Raw genomic sequence first — 18,122 nt, 5'->3', positions numbered from 1 at the left:
TGTTCTTGTTTTCAACTCATATGACTGAGAGATGTCCTTGTGTATTTTGTATGATAGTCATTTAGTTATTTGTTTTCTAGAAGCCCCAGTTTAAGTCAGTTGTGTGCCTGCGCTTGTTTACAAGTCTTTGTGATTGCATGTTTGAGTGCAGTGTCTTTTATGCCAGTGTTTGAGAGGGGATAAAGCTTCACTGATACTCTCGGTGAGCTGAATCTAGGCATTGGGTGAGTTTGATAAAGCAGAAAAGTGAAAGCTTTAAGAAGAAAGAATTTATTTATCATTTATCCAACTGTTTGCAAAATATGTGTTTTTCCTCTCAAGGGCATCATCATATCACGTTCCCTCGTTAACTCAGTTCTAAAGTCCATCCATCCTATTTTAGGGAAATTCTCAAGAGACTGTGTTGCACCGTTTTACCTCCTTATCTCATTAAGCTTTAACAAATCGACCACCAGGGTTATTAACTAGGTGCTGTGTACGAAATCAATACAGTATTTTACAACAATGCACCGCTTGTCTTCACAATATTATATCAATTTGTTTTCCAGGAACAAATAAATGGTTCAGAATCTGAAATGTTTAAAGCATCACCTGACAATAGTTTTATGTTTGTTACGTGAGTAAAATTAATTTCGAGATGCCATACCCTCCACCCAAAAGGGAATTGCTAAAATTTAACTGAAGTAAAATTCTAGTTATATTTAATCATAAATCAAAAGTGTACAATGTAATTTCCAAGTTTGTTTCTACACACTGCACCACAGAGCCACATAAATTAATAGATTAGTTAATACAGCTACAGTCACTGGAAAATTGATAGTCTACAACCTCCCACCCTTAGATTCCTTCACACACTGCATCTGTTCCAGTCCATTGTTAAGCTGAGCGAGTGAGTGGAATGGTGCACAATGAATAAACATCAGGTTGATGCTTTCTTATAAAGTAAGGGGAGGAGTATGAAGGTGCCATCAATCAGCCTGACTGACTTAGAAATGTGACCATCAGAAACCCTGTTGTGCCATAAAAAAGTGGAGATTTGGGACTAAATATTTCAATGTAAGCGCTGCATTTTTTCCCAATGAAGAGATATAGAGATATAGATATAGATAGTTAATGTATGTTAAATGATATTCTCAGAGAGGGTGGATAATTTTTTTCTCAGATATTGCACAGAGTGTCTAGTGTCTTTCTGTGTTTGCATGTTCTCCCTGTGCCTACATTTGTTCTCTCTGAATACTTGTCACACCTCTGCTATCCAAAGGCTAAAGAAGCATTCACTCTTAATCGAAAATATCAAATTCCTTGTGATAACTGAAAATTCAGGGAATCTCCAAAATCATTCGGTTTCAGTCTTTGGATTCTGTTGATGCAGTTCAGGAATTCACATTCATGAACCATCATCAAGAAGCCACACTTTTGTGCTGACTGACCCGTTTCTTCCTTGCTCTTAACACAACCGCTCAAGTTTATTTTCAGTGAATCATATGTGTACCGTTCTCTTACAAGTGTGCAAACAAACACACACATACACGCACAGGTGTTGGCAAGAGGAGGCTCTTCTATGCAAACCATGGGCTCTTCCCCTCTCTCTCTTGCTCTCTCCACAGGCTACGCGTAACAAGCAGAGCCACTTCTTTCTCTCTGCATCTTTTTTCTCTCTCTCCCTTTCTTGCCCACTCTTTTCACTTTTGTTCCATCCCTCCCTCTCACCTTCGCCGGTTTCCACTTCTCCCTCTTTTCCCTCCTTGTCTTTCCATCTCCTCAGACTCTTCCTCTTCATTGCGTTTTACTGCGCCTATCCTCTGCACAGGCGTGGCGAATGGATCACTAAATTAATCCTTGACTCTTGCTCCGGGTGGTGAGCAACACTCCGAATTTGAATAGCGAATACTGCCTCTGACCTTGGCTAGTTCCTCTCTATTCTAGCATTCAGAAAGTGTGAATGGATCATGAAAATCCTCGGTCCCCATCGCTTCTCCTGGTCACCCAGGAGTACAAACCATTTTCTCATAGCAGTGTCACACATCCGTATATCCTCATCTGCCATCAATCTTTGTATTTCTGTCTATATCAGCACATATATCTGTGTAGGATGTGACTCTGTGTCTTACTTTGTTAAAGCTGTGTGTATTGATGTTTGTATTAATGTGTCCCAGTAGAGAACCACACTACTCCACTGGGCGAAGAGCTCCATCTCTTTTCAAGGGTTTGATCATGCTAATCCATGTGCTTGATTTGTGTACGTGTGCGTCTACAAACCTTTGCACCACTAAGGTGCGTGATAGTGTGTGTGCTGTGAAAACCAAAACAATCCACTGAGACAGAGTGCGATGAAGATAGTCAGAAAGTGATAAGGTGCATTAGAGGCAGAGACGGAAGAAATTGAGAGGAAACGATTTGTAACAATAGGTGGTTATGCTTTGTTTGTGGCGTCAAAGCTTAAAAACATAATGATGAGTGTTTGGGTGTAAGTGAGATTCTATTCTATTCTATTGCTTTCTATTCTATTCATTACTGCACAGCTGTAAAGATGATTAGGCAGGATGTGCAGTTCTGTGTGGTGTGGTTGGTTGATTATCGCTGCGATGCATGACCTCATTTGCCACCTTAAGTTAATATAGATTGTCCCTATAGTCAGTTATTCACAAATCAATAACTGACTGCCACAGATTGCGTTTACATGCTGGCTGCACATGATTATCTCTGCAGCCTGCCTGGGTCAAACTGTTGGAGTCAGACTCTCCTTGATGTGTCCGTCTTGCTTTGTTCCTAAATTAATCAGCTCAGAGATGTGGTGACAATTAGTCTTCTCAATTAAGAGTTTTCCACCTATGCATCACACAAAAAAAACAGCCTTCACACATCTAATAAGTATATGGACACAGTCTCGTATATAGATAATGATAAAATATCATAAACTGCTTACACTTCACATTTGTTCAATCTTAGCTCTGTTGCTAGTTGTGCTTCCCACTTTTAGAATAAATGACACAGTGTAACAAAACATTGCTGATACACTGAACTCATTGGGTGTTTGCATCACCGTGGATATGGATAACCAGCAGTGTGCAGTGACAAGCAAAACAGTAGACCTACAGATGGGTAACAAATTAAAGTAAAAACCCAACATGAAGGGCCTCAGTCAGATGGAAGCTTCAAAGTGCAGTGACATTGGTTCACTGAGCTTCTGGACCTTTGATGGAGTGATAAAACACCAATCTTCCAAAGTATGTTGTCTTATTTTGAATTTTGATGACGTGGTGGAGTGGGCTGTCTAATAAGTCAATAGAAAACTCTCAGCTTTTCAGCTGGTTCGACATTGGGTGACTTTGAAAGCTGTAGCACATGATTTACATCATCTTTATACTCATCAAACTGTTCAGTGACCCTTTGTACCTTATCAGCTTGGGCACTCCTGCTCTAGAAGAGACAATTCCCATCGAATGCGTCGAATGTGACCCATCCCCATAGGGGTATGAGTGGATCTAGATTTGGCTGGTGTGGGCAGTATGGTCTGGATTTTTGCAGTATGTTGGTACAAGATGTTATTTTCTGATTGTCAAAGATTTTCCCTGAAAAAAAAAGTGTTGAAAAAAGAGTTGTCGCCTTTTCAGTACTAGATTTCTTGCAAAACCTTCTCTGTTGCAAACCTTCTGCTCGGCACAGTTCCTGCTCTGTATGAATAAATAAACAGAAATACCGCAGTTGTAGATTACAGAAGTCTTCCACTTAAAAAAACACGATGTTGCCTGCATGTAACTTTTTTGCAGGGGGAATATTTCATGTCAAAGTAAATGAAAGAATAGGATGCTATGAATGCAAATCTGTCATAGAAATGTACAGGTGAACAGGCAACAGCAAGTGACGGGTAGCTTTAAAATGATTGCGAGTGTGCCAGGGTTCCAGTTAGCTCAGGTTGGCTGATATCATTTCTGTCAACAGCTCTTAGCGCTGCTGTTTTTAAGGGGCTTGTTTCCAACGTGTTTCTGGAAACACGCCCGATCCTTTCTTATTGACAAGAAAATGACTGATACGCTGCACCAATTTAGGTAGTGATTGAAATGGTGTTGATGCACGGACGACAATGAGCTCTGTGTGTGCACACATGTAGCCACACACTTCAAAAGAGTTCATCAGTGTTTAAATTTTCTCTGCATATCCAGGCTTGGAGCTTTGATTAAATAGATTCCTGGAACAGATGGCTACAACTCAACACCACCCACTCTCACACACACATAAATACAAATTTTTACACAGTCTTCTTGACACACATTGATTTTGCCAACCTTTCCACTCGTATACAGCATTACTCTGTGCCTTTACCTCACTCAATTCCTTCATTAAAAGGCTCTGTCATCTTGTAGATGATTTGAGTGGCTCAGTAATGGCACTGTACGATCTTTTTTATTTATGATGTTTTGCATGGTTATATGTCTTCATAATGACCGCACTGGAGGAAGTACACTGAAATTATATCTAAAACGCCCTGGAAAAGCAAGGAGATTGAATTTGCAACAAACCTACATTTATTCATGTTACTTGTCATGAATTATTCTAATTGTGCTGACATTCCACATCCCCAAAATGCCAGGAGTCATCCTGGATGTCTTTAGTGATATAGACTGGGTATTGTATTTGGAAAAAAAAGGATGCCACATTATTGATATGAAATGAAAATTATTAACCTACATGGGGCTCAATTCAAATACAAAAATCAAAGTGAAAATATTATGCAGGAAGTTTGTCCATTTCGCTCAAATTTCATTGCAGCGATTCATTTTAATCATACAAAATTGTACAATACGGCCACCACATGCTTGTATGTATGCCTGGCAATTTAAGGACATACTCCTAATGAGACGACAAATGGTGATCTCCCAAATCTGGACCAGGGAAGCCCTGCGCTTCTGGATAGTCTGAGGTGAAACCTGGTAGTATCAGATGACACCTACAGTAATGGCAGTCAGGATGACATTGCCTAGCCTGTAGAGGTCTGTGTGTCCATCCTGGAGGAGTTGGGTTAGGGTTAGTTAGGGTTAACAACCCCCTCTGTCATTTAACCAACCAGATCAATATCCCACACATTTAATTGGCTTGATACTACTCTCTGTTTAAAAAGCGTCCCTTTAATTTGGTGAGCCATGTACATTTGAAATGTTTTATGTGTTCCTATTTTGTCCTGCGTTAATATTAGTTTTTGTTCCTAGAATTGTGATGATACATTAATGAAGCTTTCAAGATCATGTTCTTATGAACTGCTGGACCAGTTTCACATACCACACAGTTCAGGGTGTTTCCTTTGAATGTTCTCTCTGAGACACTACAAGACCTTAACATTAGAATCAGCATTGGCTGTCTCAACCCTGGAGGAGGAATGCATAGCCTGGTGTTGTTCCAAATCTAACACAGTGCCTTTTGACTTTGAAATGAAGTCTTCTGCTTCCAGAAGGTTGAGCTTTAGCTGAAGATCCTAATCCTTCACAAACAGTTTGAGTCCATTTGAAAGAGATACTAGTGTTTGCACACAAGTTTGATGCTGAGGTGAAATTGTAGAGTGCAAAGTACAAACTTCTCTGAGTGCACCTGACTTGGACCAACCAATGTAATTACATATTGAATGTAATTGCTGATTGAAAAACACTGGTTTTCAATTATCATGTTTACACAAATCCTCTTAAATTTTGCTCAACATCAGTATCGATGAGTTTACTAAAAGCTGCTGTGACTCAAAAAGAAAAAAAATGAAATGAACGGATATTTGATATAAATCACGGCTGTAACACAGTGTGTTATAATCACTATGTGTATCAGTGATGATGCGATCTAAACAGACTACGTTTCACTCAGTTGACCTTTGAGCAGTCAGCTGTGCACGGAGCACAGCGAGGTCAAAAAATTTTGGCGCTCACTAGTGTGAGCAGCTGTGGTGTTCACTGTTGCAAGTTGATGTGCCCGATACACTGACATAAAACAGGAGGAGTTCAGTGAGCATTCAGTGTGTTTTAAGTCAAATTATAAATGAATTTCAGTAAGAAGAGATTGTTTGCAAAAGAGAAAAAAGTGAAAGTAAAAAAGCATTTTTGGCAGATAGACTCCAATGAATCATTAAGGTAAATCCCAGATGAAGATAGTTTGACTGCGCCCCAGGGTGCCTAGAGACTAGACATAAGTGGGAGGCTGAGGGAGACTTTGAGTGCAACACCCTGGAAAACCGAGATGAGGTGGTGGGAGGCACGATAGACAGCTTTAATAGGAAGAGTGACAGGTCAGAACGATTTTAAAGAACAACGGCTAAGGGCTTGGAGAATGTGGATACATAGATCACTGGACAAGAGCGGTGACGCTGAAAGGTTGAATGTGATAAAATTGATGGTTTGGGAAAATGTAAGTAATGAATAAAACTACAGGGAATCCAAACTGAACATGAACATGAGAGTCAGCTCTCCCTCACAGTGCATTAAAAACAGTTTTGTAGCGTGGAGACTGCATGTCATAACTGTGTATTAGTGAATCGCACTTACTTTAAAGTTATTCATTGATGTATTTTAGTGCATTTAGGCTTCACATGAGCAACAAACAATTGAAAAATTTAAAAAATAAAAGTTACTGCCCATGTTAACATTTGTGATTCAGTGTTTTCAGTCATTGAAAATGCGCTCACGTACAGTGTGGATATAAATCTCATTTATTTCATTTTGACTTCTCTTGACCGCTAGGTTCACATGCACATGACCATCTGTGGTTGGCTATCTTACCACAGTATTGACTTTTATATTTTCCCCCCATTTCTTTTTTGTAAAATAACCACTGATGGTCAACTGCTGAACAGCCGCCTATGTGTAGGGTGCGGGGCTCCTGTGGATCACTGTAAGTGCTCCCTGAAGAATTGCTCGGTTGCTTTGTTTTACTACAGCCTCTTCAGTGATTACCAAAATGTAAGCAATATTATTAAATCACGCAGTATGTTGCAATGATTCAGCCCACTGCCTCAGATAATCTGATTTTATTTTGTGGTACAATAAAACATGCACTCTCAGTGTATTTCAATTCTTTCATTAAAAAGTCCACTGTTAGGAAGACCTGGCATCTTCCCAGTGAGAGGATTTCTAATGGCAGTAGATTCTGTCTCCTTCAGAGATAGTTAAGGCTGTGACGGACGGGATGTTTGGAGTATTTTTTTCATTTAAAATGTTTCAAAAAAGAATCGGGAGTGGCATAGTCATGTGGTGGTTAGCGGCATGCGTGCATTAGGCTAAATTGATTATCCTAAGCTAGCTTCAGGTGTGGGTATAAATGGTTGTCAGTCTCTTTCTGTTAGCCCTGTGATAGATTGTGTACCCCGCCTCTTTTAAGCTAACGTTCACACACTCATACACCAGTGTATGCATCAACAACAGGGGTGCCAGGTGTCCCACCACTGTTCTGTTAATTGATGATGGATGGATGGATGGATCTTAATATTTGTACATATCACTGTTGTCTAAAAATGCCTCTCAGGAAATTCCAAAATGGTGATAACGCTTGTGTATCTGTGTAAGAAAGAAAGAGGTGGTTTGGATAATATATAGAAACAATATATTCCCAGTCTGACATATAAAAACATTTTGGTATAAAAGTGAAAAAGGGACAATGTATCCACTTTTAAGGAGTCAGACTGATGCTAAAGCTGCACTGGAACCCATATTAATGAAATTCTTTTTTGTGGGTCTGCTGTACCTTGAGGCGAGATGAGACACTGTGCCACATTCGTGTTGCAGGTTTTGCAGACTACCAACAATGAACCGTTAAGTTAAATCCTCCCACAACATACTGCAGTGTTGTTGTTGTTTTTTTGTTCTTGTCTTGTTCAGACAAGTGATGTGAAAGCAACAATGAGAAAAAATATTTCAATTAACTGTGGTTAGGCAGAGAACATCAATCGGGTGGATGGAGGTTTTTTCTTTTTTTTTCTGTTTTTTTTGGTGGATGTGATTTGCGGGTCAGCACTGTATTCTCTTGCCGTTTTGTTCAAGCCCCGGTAGTAATGAAGAGTGAATAATATTATTAGCCCATGCAGTATGTCTCAGTGAATAGCAATGTTCCCTCCAGGTAATCTGACTTCTCCTGGATGAAAGGCCGACTCTGTCTCTTAAACACACACGCTGACCCACACCTACACACTCGTATGCACTCACACAGTGCCTCAACTGCCTCTATCTGTCTAATGTGTTTCATTAAGATCTCTATTTTCCCAGTAGGCATGATAGCTGTGCTGTAAACAGAAAAAAAAAGTCTGTTTCCTCTCTGTTTGTTTTTCACGCTCTGGCGTTTGGAAGATGAAAAGCTGGAGAAGAGATGACAGAGGATTTTAAGTGTTACGCGTCGCCTTAGCAAAACACAGGGGTGTTTATACTGAATGGAGACGTGTTCACAGTAATTGTCTGTGACGTCTTTCTGTTGTTCTTCACTTTCTCGGCTTTACTGCTGTTGTTTTTGTGTTCTGATCAAAGGATTTCCATTTGTCGACTTTGTGCTCTTCCTTAAATTCCCCTCGCTTTGCTTTTCCTCCATCACGAGAGTCCGTTTACATACTCGGACCTAATTACAAACATAAACACAGTGCGTGTCTGTTGCCTTTTTAATGTTTTTCCTCATCTTTCCTTTTCCCTTTTTCCCATTTTCAGTAAGACATGGTTTCACCTCGCATTTACACTTGCTATTTTTTTCCTCTCTCACTTTCTATTTCTCTCTCGCGCCATCCTCTGTCTGTCATTACTCTCCCTCATTACTCATTAGCTGTTAAAAGGCTTTTGGTGTCGGACAAAACCTGTGATGTGTCTGTAGTGTGTTTATCTAAACTCAAGCTGACACCTTCGCTGCTAAAGCCCACACTGAACCTACACCTACGTTTTCACATCATCTGTCACCTGCCACAAAGTGGAACCTGGAAACTCAGTAAACCTGCAATAGCTCGTCAAACGGTTTATTTCGTATAGCACTGTTTTACTGTAAATACAGTGATATGTAAAGTATTTATTTTATATATCACACACACGCACATACAAACAGCAAGACCTTCCTGAGGCCCACGTGTGTGAGTTTGTTTCCATGGATTTATGTTGTGGATGAAAGGAAGGGCATTAGTTAATATTGATGAGTGCTGCCACTCAGCTCTTCTCACTGAAGCTCACTTAGAGATGAGAGACATGACCTTTACACACGCGTGCACAGACGCACACTCGCACACATACACACCAAGGTGTTATCTGCACGCATGCACTAACATTCACAGAAGCACACAAAAACACACAAAAAAGTGCATTTGCCGTTGTGTTATTTAAGCCGAACTATTTGTACTCCTAAATTATTCCCACTCTCACTGTAAATGGTGAAACCTAATGCGTGTGTGTAGCTGAGTGTGCTTGTGCATGTGCAAAAAAAAGGAAGGAGAAAAAAAACATGCATGTTGCTCTCAGTGTTAGTTAAAACCACATTTCCGCCTGTAGGATACGCCAACCTTAAGGTCAGTGTCAGCCTTGAACCAATTCATCTCTAATGGCTCTTTGGTATTCTGCTAGGGTAACACATTCCAAGGTAACCAGCAGGTAATTCATCACACTTACAAATAGGAAGAGACAAAATAGGATGTGAAAAAAGCTATTAAACAGATCAGAGCAGTAGTTGGACTGATATGAGGAGAGAAAAAGCCTCTCATGGAAATACAGGAAAACAATGAATTATGCGCTTTCTGCTGATTATCACAGGGACAGGAACTCTTGTGCACACATAAACACACATATACAGACACACTTTGCAATTGGGTAAAAGCAAGTCATCTAACCTTGTGTGTGTGTGTGTGTGTGTGTGTGTGTGTGTGTGTGTGTGTGTGTGTGTGTGTGTGTGTGTGTGTGTGTGTGTGTGTGTGTGAGTGTGAGAGAGAGAGAGGCCAGGCAAGATGTGTGCCTGTGTTTCAAAAGTCACATCACAGTTTGCCCACTCACATTCTGGCTCTCTTCTGTCTGAGGTAGTGGAGTGCATCAAATAACATGCAGACACACACGCGCAATCGATCTGGCCCTTCAGACAGTCACAGTGATGGATGGACACTCCCCTGCTTCTATTTTTACGCCGGAACACTCTGTGTGTCTGCCTTCTTCTTTTCACAATTACAAAAACATAAAGAAAACCCCTGTGTCATCAATACAAACTCGTCTGTGTGTGTACTGCGCGTCTTCGATACTGGTGTTTCTTTTTTTCACCCTGGTTGGAGCCCAGCAGGATTTTCCTGGCTGAACCAAAGGCAGACTTCTGACACTTTTACTCATGCAGCAGAAGTTAGGCACAGCACCACATGGCAAAACTCACAGCCTCATACGGAGGTTCCTTTGGAGTTTTTCTTTTCTAATCATAAAGAAACATGTCAAAGCAAAACCAAGTGAAACACAGTTGTAGGCTCTTGTGGTGCTTGTATTTGTGGTTTTAATGCTCCAGAATGTGTCACATTGTGCATGTGTGCCAGCTTGTGAGCATATTAGAAAAAGAGTGCGACGTCTGAACCACTAGAATTTAATGCCTTGGAAATGTCCAAACACATCACATCAGCATATTGACCAGCTGAGAATTGAAAAACACCTTATCAATAAATAAGGATGGATAAGGTAGCACCAGTAAAGGAAAATCAATGCAAAACTCAAGGCAAATGAATGTATTTGTAATTATTGTTTTGAAGGCTCTTCACCACACACAGCTATAGTTAGTTGTTACTTTGCAGACTGAAGACTTGCACTTTAACTTTGGTGTAATTCTTCTGTATAATTCAACATCTAGTCACCTTTGGTGGGGCTATTTGTACATGATGTGTTATGTAATAGGTTAAACTACAGGAGTGTGTTTCCCCCCCCCCCCCAAGTTTCAATCCCATATTTATTTAAATCTTATCACTCGGGACCAATGTTCCCTCCCTGAGCGATCCCGTGGACAACTGTGAGCGACATCAGACGTGTGCACTGTGGTCACGCCAGCATCCATCCAAGTTACATGGTTTATTAAAATAATCAAATTACAGCATTTACATTTATGTTAGACTACTTTTAAACTGCTTTAGCCCACTTACAATGAAAATGTAAAAAAAAAATCTAGCCATTGGCCTGTGTAGTATGTTAACACTATTGGAAGTAAAAATGACTTGAACTCCAATTTCGAAAACACAACTTTCTTTTTCTTTTCTTTTTTTTTATATATATAAAGCTCTGCAAAATATAGTATATAATGACCAATGTTGGGCAAATAATTATATAGTTACTCCTCAAAAAAGTAGCTCAGTTTGGCAAACAACAAAGTTTTTTGCAGCTATTTTTTTTAAATGCAGCCAAGGCATTTTTAAATAAACATTTCAAACTATTTACAGAACAATCAGCTGTTCTGCATCAAATTTGATGCCACACAGATTATTTGTGCCACTCCAAAAAATAATTTCTGTCCACTATGAGATAAAGGAGAACAACAGCCTGATACCTGCAGGCCTGACAACAGGAGATGTATCACTCCTGTAACACCTGTAACATTCAGCAGTCGCCTCACTGTTCTGACACACACAACAAAACTATTGACTACACTACACACTAACTACACAAGATTTGCGCTAAACGTCTCAAATCTCTCACATCTCAAAACACCGCCGTCACTCCTAAAATTTCCCCCCGTTACTTAACAACTAGATGCCATGTTGCCATATCATTTTTTGATTGGTTGACATGGTACTTTTTTGGACGAATAGGAAAGAGAGAGGGGGGTGGGGGCTTGTTTTTGCTCACAGGCGGAGAGCGCTTTCGAGCCTTTTTTCTTATAAAACGCCGTTTTTACTGTTTCTTCCCGCAGTAAATATAAACAACATAGTATTCAGGAAGGAAACCAAACATTGCATTTTTTTAAAATCACAACTCTGGTTTCACGTGGCCTATCAACACAATTTAAAAACTGGTATTGTTCCGTCTGTCCTGCTCACATCTCCAATGGTTGTATACATTGTCATTAACGTGGCTTCACTCCACCTCAGCCACACCACTTTGCTAGCTAAAACACCGGTGTCGGCACAAAAGGGCGCTGTCATAGCCTGTCAACGACGTTGATTGGCTGCATATACGAATGTGAATCGCATTATTGGCTGGACTATGGGATAAAGTGGGATCGTTCTAATCCCATACGGGAGCAGCCAGTCACTTACTGACTAACACTGCAAAACAGAATTGTTAAAGTATTCATTTTAATTTCAATTCAGGTTAGATTTTTTTTTTGTGCGCAACGCAGATTTTCTGTGCGCAGAGACCGTGCCAGCAGTGCGCAATTGTGCACGTGCGCAGCTTAGAGGGAACATTGCTCGGGACCACAAGGCTAACTTAGCAATTTGTACGAACCCAGACAGTCCTGATAAAATGTCTAATTATATCAAAGCTTCAAAGCTTCTTTTGAGATTGTAGGTGCATTTTTTTAAATTGGTGTTGCAGTTTGTGGCACTGTGGTATTACTATCTTGTGTAATAGCAGAACATCTTTACCAGCACTTGTGCTTACAGCTGTGATTATCATCAGTTTTAAAAATGTCTGTTGTAATCCAAAAGAGATCTGGTGACTGTGGAGACAGTGAACTCATTGTCATTTTCTAGAAACTACACAGCAAATTCAAAAGTGTTAAATGTTTTGGTGTTAATAGTCTTCTTGCAAAAGTAGAGTTAATTTTACTCTAAGTAGAGTCACATTCTTTTAATGTAACTCTGAGGTGTAAAATGATAGTAGTTAAAATCGAGTGTTAAAAATGAGTGTTTCTCTGTCAAATCTGGAGGTGTTACAATGGAAACATTAACTCTTGACCTCTTAACTCTGAACTCCTGCAGGGGCTGTGACACCAACAGAGTAAATTCACAGACTCCGCCCCCAGCACGGCTCCAATCGAAGCTGAAGTGAAGCTGTTTCAGAACATTTTGCTCTACATATTTGAGTTGTTTGCCATGCTTGGTAAGTCATTTTTTCAAAGATTGTTTCAATTATTATTATGAGCTTTTACTTCTGTGGCTCTTTGGAGTTGAGACAAAGCTGTGTGAAAGGCATTAGCCATGTTGCTCGGTGATAGCATAATATTCTGTTTTAGCTAGCTGAAAGGTATTGTCTGCGGGCAAATACCACAGCCTTGAAAAAAGCTTGCATGTGAATTTTCAGTCAAACTTTTGGTCAAATACACCTAAAACAATGTCTAGAATGTGAAATGTTGGTATAATGGTGGTACTTGAAGCCTGAAAACGATCGCCCATAAAAAAAAAAAACGAGCAAACAGCAGTAGCAGGCGTCCTGACTGGGTTCTACGTTAGCATAGACCCCTCCAGAGTTTTGTGCAGACGGTTTAGGTAAAAATGAAAAAGGTTGAGGTTTTACATTTAGTTCAGTATTACCTGTTGCCTGTGTCTTTGTCTTTTGGGAAAATACTTTACACAAGTAATGGCTCAAAGAGGATTCCTTTTTTTTTTTTTTCACTGTGCTGCAATTGTTTACTGGATTATTTGTGCCATTAATTAGTGTCAACTAATTTTTATACAATCTCCACACAGGATATGCTTGTGAAGATGGAATATGGGGGAGAGCAGAAGTGCGTTGAAGTTCCACAAAGGGATGAATGAAGGACATGCATATTGTATTGAAGAAATAAGTGATGAGAATGCTGTTATTTGCATTTACCAGCTCGCCTATGTCAGACCTTTTGATAAACACAATTCTAATGAAAGTGAGAACATGTATACTGTTACATCTTTCAGAAAATGTTTTGAAATTGTGGTGCACAGTTCAGAATAAATGTTTTTCAAAAACCATTGCATCTTTTTAGTAAAGGTTTATTTCCAAAAGAAATTTCTAGAAGTTCAGAACAGTAAAATTCCTGCTTTTTAGAATGAATTAGAAGATGACTCTTACGTAGTTAAACTAAAATACTCTTTGAGAGTTAATATATAAACTCTTAACACCAAGTGTTAAATTATCAACTCCAGACAGATTTGGTGTTTAACACTAAATCAGAGTTAACGTACCAACTCTCCAAAAAGAGTTAAATTAACACTCTCTGGTGTGGACCCATATAGACACTTTAATAGTGTTGAAATCAAATCCGACAGTGTTAATTTGGACATGCTGGATTTGCTGTGTAGTTTGAGATATTCTAAGCTTTGTGGCATGCACCATTATCTCACAGGAATAACCAATCAGAAGATGGACTCACCGTGATCATAAAGTGAAAGATCAATACTCAGGAATTGGCAGGAAGGACTGGTAATACTCAAGTCGTGTGTGGTGTATTGTAACGGACTGGGTTACAAGTTAGTTGACTGTTGTGTTATCAGTGTTTTGTGTTCAGAATTGCCAGTTACTTATGGCATAGTTGGACCACACCCGCAGCATTGTGATTTACTGAGTGTCCTTGAATGTGCAGTAGTCTAGAGGCCGGTTGGCCTGTCAATCAGATCAGCTACCAATGACAGAGAGTCTGGAGGAGAGCAGGTGTGTGGTTGGCTGAGAGTGTTCGTGGGGTGGGGGTTAGAGAAAGTGTGTGTGTGGGGCGGAAGAGAAGGAGAGTGTCGGGGTTGTGCTGTTGCTGGAGAGCGCACTTTTTCGCTGTTTTTTTGGCGTTGGCTACGGCCCACAGTAGCCCGTGTTACTTTTCTGAATAAACAATGGTAACTGGAACGCTGATCATCTGTGTCTTCTGTCGAGGGATGCTACACTGGTGTCAGAAGTAAAAGCAAAGCTTTCGCCTCCGGAGTTATCTGCGATCGTGCCACCCCGACTCACGGCATTGGCTGTGGACGCTGGAGATTTTTGCGGGACTTTGCGGAATGCTTCCGATGGATTACTCCAAGATCAAGCGAGAATCTACAGCGGAAGTTCACGGACATGACTACTCTGCTGGGGACCGGAGGTTCGCGGAGCACAGAGAGCGGGTGAGGCAAACGACAGCGGATTTGGCGAGAGAAGCCGGCTTTGCATCCTCTCACCGTTCGAGTGGCCGAAAGAGCTATTTGGGGACTTCTGCAGCGGCTGGGGGTGTGGAGAAAGACATACCGACGCATAGAGACACTTTCCACGCTTCCATGAAGACCCCCAGGTATGATGGCAAGGCTGACTGGGAAGCTTTTCATGCACAATTTGAACTGTTGGCCAGGGCTGGTGGGTGGTCTGCTGAAGAGAAATCCCTGCAGCTAGCTATGTGCCTTACTGGCGATGCCCTGTCTAGCTTGCTGCTTTTGAGCCCAGAGGACAGGGGGGATTATGATGCTTTGGTTGGGGCTCTGAAGAGGCGGTTTGGTTCTTGCTCTGCTCTGAGCCTGCTGCGCTCCGAACTGTGCAGCTGCCGCCACCGACCAGGAGAATCCATTAGGGACCTAGCTAATGACATTGAAGGGCTGGTCCACCGCACCTATGCCCACATGCCCCCACCATCCAGGGCGAATTAGCTTGTGACCACTTCCTCCAGATCCTGCTTCCAGATGAGCTGAGGATCCAGACACTGCTAGCTCACCCTAAATCCCTTCAGGAGGCCCTGGAGTTGGCTACAGAGAGAGAGTTACTGTGTGCTGGGGCTGCTAAACCCATGAATGAGCCGACCAGGCCACCGCAGCGATACTGGAGATGCACAGCCCATTCGGATGAGGCCTAGACGCCTCCCCCTGGCCAGACAGGCTGCAGCGGAGAGGGATCTGCAAGAGATGCAGCGTGCTGGACTCATTGAACCATCCACCAGCCCCTGGGCCTCCCCGGTTGTTATGGTTCCAAAGAAAGTGAAGGATGACTGGAGGTTCTGCGTAGATTTCCGGCCTTTGAATAAGGTGACAAAGAAGGACCCATATCCTCTACCACGTATAGATGAGACCCTTGACACTGTGGCGGGATCCTCATGGTTCTCCTCCCTAGACCTACACAGCGGGTACTGGCAGGTACCCCTCGCACCAGACGCCAGACCAAAGACTGCATTTATTACCAGCGGAGGCTTATGGCAATTTAAAGTTCTTCCTTTCAGCCTCTGCAATGCCCCTGCCACGTTTGAGAGACTCATGGATAATGTGCTCACTGGAATTCCCCGCGTAGAATGCGTGGTTTACCTGGACGACATTTTGGTCCATGGTGCTTCTTTCCACGCTGCCCTCGGGGCCCTCAGACGGGTCCTGGAGAGGGTATTGGCAGCAGGGCTAAAACTCAACCCAAAGAAATGCTGCTTAATGCGACGTGAGGTTGCGTTCCTGGGCCACCGACTGGGGGCCGGGGGGGTCAGCACCATGGATGATAAGACCCAAGCTGTTAAGGACTGGCCCACCCCAAAATCTGTGCAGGAGTTAAAGAGCTTCCTGGGCTTGGCGTCGTACTACAGACGGTTTGTAAGGGGTTTCTCCTGCATAGCCGCGCCACTGTTCCACCTGCTCCAAAAGGGTGTGACCTTCCAGTGGACAGCAGGCTGCCAGGTAGTTTTCACCTCACTGCAGCAAGCCCTAGTGGGGGCCCCAGTGCTCTCTCCGCCTGACCCCACTCTGCCCTTTGTCCTTGACACAGATGCCAGCAGTGTCGGATCTGGTGCAGTGCTAGCCCAGGTGACACCCGGCGGGGAGAAAGTGGTGGCATACCATAGTCAGGCCTTTAACAAAGCTGAGCGCCGCTATTGTGTCACAAGGCGGGAGCTGCTGGCAGTGGTATGTGCCATACGCCACTTTAAGTACTACCTCGGGGGCCTCCACTTTACGGTCAGAACTGACCATGCTGCCTTGCAGTGGCTCATGTCTTTTAAGGAGCCAGAGGGGCAGCTAGCGTGCTGGATTGAGGAGCTGCAGGCTTATGATTTTGAGGTCATGCACAAACCTGGGGCCCAGCACAGAAACGCAGATGCGTTTTCCCGCAGACCCTGTGCCCAGGACGGATGCCACTACTGTGAGAGGAAGGAAGCTCAGGAGGAGGACCAATTGGTGCCCGATGTAAAGTGTGCTGTGACGGGGGTGGAGGAACGGCCATCCAGTCAGAGGCTGGTTGCTGTGGATGCAACGGAGTGGAGACGTCAACAGGAGGAGGATGCTGACATCAAGCCAGTGCTTGGGTGGATTGAGGAACAACGACAACCCCAATGGGAGGAAATCGCCATGTTGTCACAGACCACAAAGGGACTCTGGTCCATGTTTAATGCCTTGCGGCGGCACGATGGAGTGCTACAAAGGGGCTGGAAGGAACTGGCTACGGGCGAGACGAGGTGGCAGTTGGTTGTCCCGCGGGCCCTGCAGGAGATGGTGCTTCGCGCAGTGCATGGGGCCCCAGGGTCTGGCCACTTTGGTGTCACCAAAACAATCCGCCACCTCCGGCAGGGGTTCTATTGGGCCCGACATAGACGGGATGTAGAGGACTTTTGCCGCCGCTGTGACAGCTGTACAGCACGGAAGGGACCCACAGCCAAATCCCATGCCCAACTGCAACAGTTTCCTTCAGGGTACCCTATGGAGAGGGTGGGGATGGACATCCTGGGTCCTTTTCCCCGCAGAGAAAGGGGAAACCGCTATATCCTCACAGCTATGGACTATTTCACAAAGTGGCCAGAGGCACACAGTTTACCTGACCAAGAGGCCGAGACAATTGTGGATGCTCTGGTGGAGGGGATGTTCAGCAGATTTGGGGTGCCTGAAGTAATCCACACGGACCAGGGCAGGAACTTTGAGTCCCGTGTGTGCCATGTGCGAGAAACTAGGCTCCCATAAGACCCGTACAACACCCCTCCACCCACAGAGTGATGGACTCGTTGAGAGATTTAACCGTACACTGGCAGAGCAACTGGCGCTAGTAATGGCTAAACACCAACGTGACTGGGACAGTCATGTTCCCCTGGTCCTCATGGCATATCGTTCGGCGATCCAAGACTCCACTTCGTGCTCCCCTGCCCTTTTGATGTTGGCCAGGGAGATCAGGACTCCAGCGGAGATGATGATGGGCCGACCCCCCGATGCTGATGGGGACCAACCAGGTCCTGACTATGCGAGGAAGCTCCAGGATCGCATGGAGTCTGCTCATGACTTTGCTAGGAGGAAACTGATAAGTGCGGGGGGGCGGCAGAAGAGGAACTACGACGTCCATTCCAGAGGC

At 43.0% G+C, this 18,122-nt stretch overlaps 1 protein-coding gene across 2 annotated transcripts in view; it reads left to right on the top strand.

Annotated features, from left to right (window-relative positions):
• Positions 1–18,122, top strand: part of gria4a (glutamate receptor, ionotropic, AMPA 4a) — a 122,248-nt gene that overhangs the window by 8,419 nt on the left and 95,707 nt on the right. Inside the window, exons 2-3 of one of the 2 annotated variants that reach the window (XR_014270651.1) lie at positions 12,869–12,989; positions 13,577–13,834. The exons of the other annotated variant lie outside the window; for it this stretch is intronic. The gene's annotated coding sequence lies outside the window, so the exon portion shown is untranslated. Of the gene's footprint in view, positions 1–12,868; positions 12,990–13,576; positions 13,835–18,122 lie in introns of those variants that run through there. 2 annotated transcript variants of the gene reach the window in all.

The sequence above is a fragment of the Aulonocara stuartgranti genome (assembly GCF_965226115.1).
Source record: "Aulonocara stuartgranti genome assembly, chromosome: 14".
Taxonomy (NCBI): domain Eukaryota; kingdom Metazoa; phylum Chordata; class Actinopteri; order Cichliformes; family Cichlidae; genus Aulonocara; species Aulonocara stuartgranti.
Note: the sequence above shows the minus strand (reverse complement) of the source record. Positions and strands in the feature narration are given on the sequence as shown.